The 7,752-nt window shown below is 45.1% G+C and overlaps 1 pseudogene; it reads right to left on the bottom strand.

Moving 5' to 3' along the window:
- Positions 1-317: 317 nt before the first annotated feature.
- Positions 318-1,540, bottom strand: LOC129469146 (high mobility group protein B1-like; annotated as a pseudogene).
- Between the last annotated feature and the right edge of the window lie 6,212 nt (positions 1,541-7,752).

Here is a 7,752-nt window from a genome sequence, read left to right on the forward strand (position 1 = left end):
TTTATTTATTTATTTATTTATTTATTTTTTTGAGATGGAGTCTCGCTCTGTCGCCCAGGCTGGAGTGCAGTGGTGCAATCTCGGCTCACTGCAAGCTCCGCCTCCTGGGTTCACGCCATTCTCCTGCCTCAGCCTCTCCGAGTAGCTGGGACTACAGGCGCCCGCCACCACGCCCGGCTAATTTTTTTGTATTTTTAGTAGAGACGGGGTTTCACCGTGGTCTCGATCTCCTGACCTTGTGATCCGCCCGCCTCGGCCTCCCAAAGTGCTGGCATTACAAGCGTGAGCCACCGCGCCCAGCTGATAGAACCAATTTATTAATCATCTTCATCTTCCTCCTCGTCCTCATCTTCCTCATCTTTCTCCCCTTCCTTCTTTCTCTTGCGTTTTTTCAGCCTTGACGACTCCCTTTTTTGCTATATCAGGCTTTCCTTTAGCTCGATATGCAACAATATCCATTTCATATTTTTCCTTTAGCTTCTCAGCCTTCTTTTCATAAGGCTACTTGCCATCTGCAGCAGTGTTTTTTTGGTCATTGTTTTTTTGAGACAGAGTCTCACTCTATTGCCCAGGCTGGAGTGCAATGGTGCGATCTCAGCTCACTGCAACCTCCGCCTCCCAGGTTCAAGCGATTCTCCTGCCTCAGCCTCCTGAGTAGTTGGGATTACAGGCATGCACCACCACGCCTGGCTAATTTTTGTATTTTTAGTAGAGAAGGGGTTTCACCATGTTGGCCAGGATGGTCTTGAACTCCTGACCTCAAGTGATCTGCCCGCCTCGGCCTCCCAAAGTGCTGGGATTACAGGCGTGAGCCACCGCGCCCGACTGCAGCAGTGTTGTTCCACATCTCTCCCGATTTCTTTGCAACATCACCAATGAATAGGCCTGGGTGTTCTCCTTTGATTTTTGGGCAATACTCAGAACAGAAAGACAAAAAGGCTACAGGAGGCCTTTTGGATGCACTGGAATCTTTGAACTTCTTTTTGTCTCCCCTTTACGGGGGACATAGGTTTTCATTTCTTTTTTATAACGGGCCTTGTCCACCTTTGCCATGTCTTCAAATTTTCCTTTCTCTTTAGCAGATACAGCTTTCTACCTCTCTGAGCACTCTTAGAAAACGCTGGCTGGGCGTGGTGGCTCACACCTGTAATCCTAGCACTTTGGGAGGCTGAGTCAGGTGGATCACCTGAGGTCAGGATTTCGAGACCAGCCTGGCCAACATGGCAAAAACCCTGTCTCTATTAAAAATACAAAAATTAGCCAGGCATGGTGGCGCACACCTGTAATCCCAGCTACTCAGGAGGCTGAGGCAGGAGAATCGCTTGAACCCGGGAGGCAGAGGTTGCAGTGAGCCGAGATCGCACCACTGCACTCCAGCCTGTGTGATGGGAGCAAGACTCCATCTGAAAAAAAAAAAAGAGAAAACTCTGAGAAGCTGACTGAAGCCTCTGGGTGCTTATGTTCCTCTCGACAAGTTTTGCACGAAGAATGCATATGATGACATTTTGCCTCTAGGTTTCTGAGGACCTCCTTTGCTCATGTCTAGTTATTTTTCCTCAGTGAGGCACAGAGTCACCCTGTGCCTGTCAGGCTCTCCCTTGCCCTGGTGCTGTCTCTATGGAGCTTAACATACTGCAATAGCTGTCTACTTGCTTTTTTTCTTTTTTTTTTTTTGAGACAGAGCCTTGCTCTGTAGCCCAGTCTGGAGTGCAGTGGCGTGATCACGTCCCGGGTTTAAGCAATTCTCCTGCCTCAGCCTCCAGAGTAGCTGGGATTACAGGTGTCTACCACCACGCCTGGCTATTTTTTTTGTATTTTTAGTAGAGACGAAGTTTCACCATGTTGGCCACGCTGGTTTTGAACTCCTGACCTCAAGTAATCTACCTGCCTCGGCCTCCCAAAGTGCTAGGATTACAGGCGTGAGTCACTGTGCCCTGCCTTACTTGCTTTTTATCATTTTGTTTCGCTTTTTTTTTTTGAGGCAGGGTCTTGCTCTGTCGCTCAGGCTGGAGTGCAGTGGTGCATTCATGGCTCACTGTGGCCTAAACTCCCTGGATTCAATCAATCCTCTCACCTCAGCCTCCTGGGTAGCTGGGACTACAGGCATACGTCATCATGTTTGGCTGTTTTTTGTTTGTTTGTTTGGTTAATTTTTTGTAGAGACACCCCTATGTCGCCCAGGCTGGTCTCGAACTCCTCAGCTCAAATGATCCTCTCATCTCGGCCTCCCAAAATGCTGGGATTACAATCATGAGCCACTCCACCTGGCCCTGTCTACTTGTTTTTTTTTTTTTTTTATTTGAGACGGAGCTCATCTTGTTGCCCAGGCTGGAATGCAAATGGCATGATCTTGGCTCACTGCAACCTCCGCCTTCCAGGTTCAAGCGATTCTCCTGCCTCAGCCTCCCGAGTAGTTGAGATTATAGGCATGTGCCACTATGTCCGGCTAATTTTGTATTTTTCATAGACACGGGGTTTCTCCATGTTGGTCAGGCTGGTCTTGAACTCCCGACCTCAAGTGATCCACCCGCCTTGACCTCCCAAAGTGCTGGGATTACAGGCATGAGCCACTGTGCCCGGCCCTGTCTCCTTGTTAAATGGGAAAAATTAATTAATTAAATTAATTAAGCTTGTTATTTGCAGTTAATCCATTACTTTCAGTTGTATTCAATTTTAACAAATAGATATCCTTGATAACAGTGTTTCTGAAATTGGTATTTGTAGGCCTCTGTACATTCAAATATAATTTTAAAAATTGAATCCTTGTAAATTGAAGAATTCAACTGTTTTCTTTTAGTGATAATCTAAAAAAATTTAACATAAACATATTCTAAATCATCTGCATGAAAAATAAGCCAGATAGCTGTGACTCAGCCTGTAATGCCAGCACTTTGGGAGGCCGAGGTGGGTGAATCCCTTGAGACCAGGCGTTCAAAACCAGGCTGGACAGCATGGCATAATCCTGTCTCTATTAAAAATACAAAAATCGGCCAGGCATGGTGGCACATACCTGTAATTCCAGCTACTTGGGAGGCTGAGGCACAAGAATTGCTTGAACCCAGGAGGTGGAGGTTGCAGTGAGCCGAAACCATGCTGCTGCACTCCAGCCTGGGCAGCAGAGCAAGACTCTGTCTCAAAATAAATAAATAAATAAATAAATAAATAAATAAATAAATAGAAAAAGAGAAAAAAAAAGAAAAATGAGTGCTATCTTGTGATTTGGGTTCCCATTATTTTATTTTATTATTTTTTGAGACAGGGTCTCACTCTGCTCACTCTGTCACCCAGGCTGGAGTGCAGTAGCGCCATCTCGGCTCACTGCAGCCTCAAGCTCTGGGACTCAAGCGATCCTCCCACCTCAGCCTCTGGACTAGTTAGGACCACAGGCGCACACCACCACACTGGGCTAATTTTTTATTTTTTGTGGAGATGGAGTTTCGCCATGTTGCCCAGGTTGATCTCAAATTCCTGGGCTCAAGTGATCTGCCCACCTCGGTCTCCCAAAGTGCTGGCTTTACAGGCATGCACCACCATGCCCGGCGTCCATTATTTTATTTTGCATTTGTTGTTACAATTATCTGAGAGCATTTAGTTTCATGGTTTATAGGTTTAATTTTAATGGCTTATAAGTTTATAGCAGGCTACTATTAGGTTAGCAAGTCCTACTGTTAAAATGATTGCTGTCCTGGGACATGGGCTTTATACTTACATTGAATTGCCTTACCTTTTACATTTAGTTGGCTGTGAAGAAGAGACAACGGCTGTTGATGAGTCAGGTAACTGTCTCCCACAGCAAATTAGTGCAGTGATGTAACTACTGCTTTTTTTTTTTTTTTTTTTTTTTTGAGACGGAGTCTTGTTCTGTTGCCCAGGCTGGAGTGTAGTGGTGCGATCTTGGCTCACTGCAACCTCCTCCTCCTGGGTTCAAGCAATTCTCTTGCCTCAGCCTCCTGAGTAGCTGGGATTACAGGGACACACTGCTACACCCGGTTAATTTTTTTTTTTTTTGTATTTTAGCAGAGACGGGGGTTTCACCGTGTTGCCCAGGCTGGTCTCGAACTCCTGAGCTCAGACAATCCACCTGCCTCGGCCTCCCAAAGTGCTGAAATTACAGGCATGAGCCACCACACCCGGCATTTTTTTTTTTTTTTGAGACGGAGTCTCGCTCTTGTCGTCCAGGCTGGAGTGCAGTGGTGCGATCTCGGCTCACTGCAACCTCCGCCTCCCGGGTTCAAGCGATTCTCCTGCCTCAGCCTCCGGAGTAGCTGGGACTACAGGTGTCCGCCACCATGCCCAGCTGATTTTTGTGTTTTTGGTGGAGACAGGGTTTCATCATGTTGGCCAGGCTGATATCGAACTCCTGACCTCAGATGATCCTCCTGCCTTGGCCTCCCAAAATGTTGGGATTACAGGCGTGAGCCAATGCTCCCGGCCCGTTTATCATTATTTTAAACCTCAAACCTGCTTTTCTTCCAGTGTTTCCTATGTCACAGGTTAATGACATCACTCATGTCACCAAGAAACTGGATTTAATTTACTCTTTCCTTTCATTGTAAATCCAATTAATCCTAAAGCCTGAAGAAATATACCTTGTATTTCCTTCTTTCTACCCTGCTGCTAATGTCACACTACAGTTCTGAGACTTCTCTTGTCTGGACCATTGCCGTGGCCTCCCAGTTGCTCTCTTTGCCTAATCTCCTAGTCACTAAATTCATTCATTACACAGCTTCCAGAGTCAACTTGCTAAAACGTAGTTCAAATAATTTAATTCTACATCTCAAAAGTCTTCGATACATTGTAATATTTATTAAGTACTTCTATGCCAGTTACTGTGCTAGACTTGTTACTACAAATATAAATAAAACAAGGGGAATAATTCCCATGCTAATGGTGAGCAAATGAAGAGAACATAATGGAATATATCTAAAAATAGAACTAGAGGTATACACCAGACCCTGCAAGAAAGTCTCCTCCCCATGGTTCTGAGATCTTTACTGTCCTTTGGAGAGACTCTACAAATCACTTAGACTTGTTCAACAGATTTCTTCTTTTTTCGGTACTCTGTCCAGTTATTTCACTTTTATGTTCTTAAGGGGATAGACTGTTAACACTTCTCTAGGCCAGGATAACTCTTTTTTTTTTTCCTGTTTTTTTGTTTGTTTGTTTGTTTAGAGACCGATTCTTGCAGCACTGCCTAGGCTGGGCTCAAACTCCAGGGCTCAAGTGATCCTCTCACCTCAGCCTACCAAGTAGCTGGGACTACAGGCAAGTGCCAAATGTGCTCTACTCTCTTTTAGTTCTTTTTTCTTTTCTTTTTTTTTGAGACAGTCTTGCTCTGTCGCCCAGGTTGGAGTGCAGTGGCGGGATCTCAGCTCACTGCAACCTCTGCCTCCAGGGTTCAAGTGATTCTCCTGCAGCAGCCTCCTGAGAAGCTGGGATTGCAAGTGCCTGCCACCACGCTCAGCTAATTTTTGTATTTTTAGTAGAAACAGGTTTTCACCATGTTGGTTAGGCTGGTCTCAAACTCCTGACCTCGTGATCTGCCTGCCTTGGCCTCCCAAAGTGCTGGGATTACAGGCGTGAGCCACCACGCCCGGCTTTTGTTCTTAAATTAGAAAAATAAACTCAAATGCCCAGCCCAATGCCTGGCATATGGTGAATACAATAGGTGGCAATTTTCTTTGGGCTGAAGTATGACTGTATGTACTGTGTATTGGTTTAGCCTGCCCATAGCCAATAACCATCCATTATTAAGCTCTGAACTTTCATGCTGCCCTTGCTCCTGCAAGAAAGAAAGGGGAGTCTCTCTGAGCCTACACTGGCTCGGGTGGCTGCCTGATAAAAAAGAGTAAAAGTTATATAAAAATTAAAAAAAGGAATAATGCCAAATAACTATTCAGCCTCAGGCAAAGAAGGAAGAAGCAAATAAACCACTTCTATGCAAAGTAGTATGAAAATAACCAAAACTGAGATGCTCAATGAGCATGACACAGCACTTCTTCATTCATTATCCTACTATAAGAGCCAAGGGAGTTAGGGAGCTGGGGACAGAGACAGAAACATGATACTGTTGATTGAATGCTCACTGACTGAGCTGCTATTTTATATCAGATGCTTTGTTGTGACTTTGGGGACATAGAGACAGATGTTACCCACATCCTACTCTCCAGAAAGTCACTCTAGCAGGCAGAGGAAGAAATGTAAAACTAAAATTGCTTAAAATATTTTTTTGGCTATACAAGCTATTGTTTGGACACAAAGGAGGGGAATTGTAAATCCTGGGAATGCGTGAAGGTAAGAGACAGCTGGAGAGGAAGTAATGCTTCAGCTGACTCTCGAAAGACATGTTTTCTCTAGGGAAAGAGTTTTCCAGGTTCGAACAAAAGTCTGAAGGCGGCTGGGCGCAGTGGCTCACTCCTGTAATCCCAGCACTTTGGGAGGCTGAGGCAGGTAGATCAACTGAGGTCAGGAGTTTAAGACCAGCCTGGCTGACATAGTGAAACCTTGTCTCTACTAAAAATACAAAAAATTAGCCGGGCATGGTGGTGGGTGCCTGTAATCCCAGCTACTTGGGAGGCTGATGCAGGAGAATCGCTTGAACGCTGGAGGTGGAGGTTGCAGTGAGCTGAAGTTGTGCCTTTGCACTCCTGCCTGGGCAAGAAAAGCGAAACTCCGTCTTAAAAAAAAGAGTCTGAAGGCTTGAAACAGCTACACTGTATTCTGGGTGTTATAAGTGTGAAGGATGGAAGAGTTATACTAATAGCAGCTAACATTTCTAATTTATAATAAGAACTAAGTACTGTACTGAACTACATAATCACAATAAAGTATTAATAGTATTCCCATTTTACAGTTGAGAAAAGTAAGGTTTAATGGGTTTAAGACTTGCCCAAGTTCACACCTAAAATTACAGCAAGGAGTTTTTGTGTTTGTGGTTTTTTTTTTTTTGAGACAGAGTTTCGCTCTTGTTGCCCAGGCTGGAGTGCAGTGGCGCTATCTCAGCTCTCTGCAACCTCTGCTTCCCCGTTTCAAGCGATTCACCTGCCTCAGCCTCCAGAGTAGCTGGGATTACAGGCAAGCGCCACCACACGTGGCTAATTTTGTATTTTTAGTAGAGATGGGGTTTCTCCACTTTGGTCAGGCTGGTCTCGAACTCCTGACCTCAGGTGATCTGCCGGCCTCAGCCTCCCAAAGTGCTGGGATTACAGGCATGAGCCACCGCGCCCGGCCCTGACAGTGAGGAGTTTTAACTCAGTAAATTGACTACAGAGCCTCAGCTTTTATTTTATTTTTCTTTTCTTTTAAAATTTTACTTTATTTCTTTCTTTAGCCACAGCTTTTAAACCACGAATAGAGAGACATGATCAGACTTCAGAAAGATTTCCTTCAGCTGCAGTGGAAGAGATGGATAAGAGATAGTGTTAATTGAAATGAGTGACTAAACTGACTAAACCACGTCACAGACACTTCTGTGGCTGTTTCTTCCAAAGAGGTTCTCAGGAGGTTTTTAGTATTTATACATCTTCCTCGAAAAGTGGGGGTGGGAAAGATTGAGGCAAAGACTTTAGCTAATGCTCAGCAAATCTACATTTTGTTTTCTGAGACGGAGTCTTGCTCTGTTGCCAGGCTGGAGTGCAGCGGTACCCTTGGCTCCCAGCAACCTCTGCCTCCGGCTTCAAGCGATTCTCCTGCCTCAGCCTCCCAAGTAGCTAGGACTACAGGCGTGCCACCACGCTCGGCTAAGTTTTTGTA

The sequence above is a fragment of the Symphalangus syndactylus genome, chromosome 12 (genome assembly GCF_028878055.3).
Source record: "Symphalangus syndactylus isolate Jambi chromosome 12, NHGRI_mSymSyn1-v2.1_pri, whole genome shotgun sequence".
NCBI classification, from domain to species: domain Eukaryota; kingdom Metazoa; phylum Chordata; class Mammalia; order Primates; family Hylobatidae; genus Symphalangus; species Symphalangus syndactylus.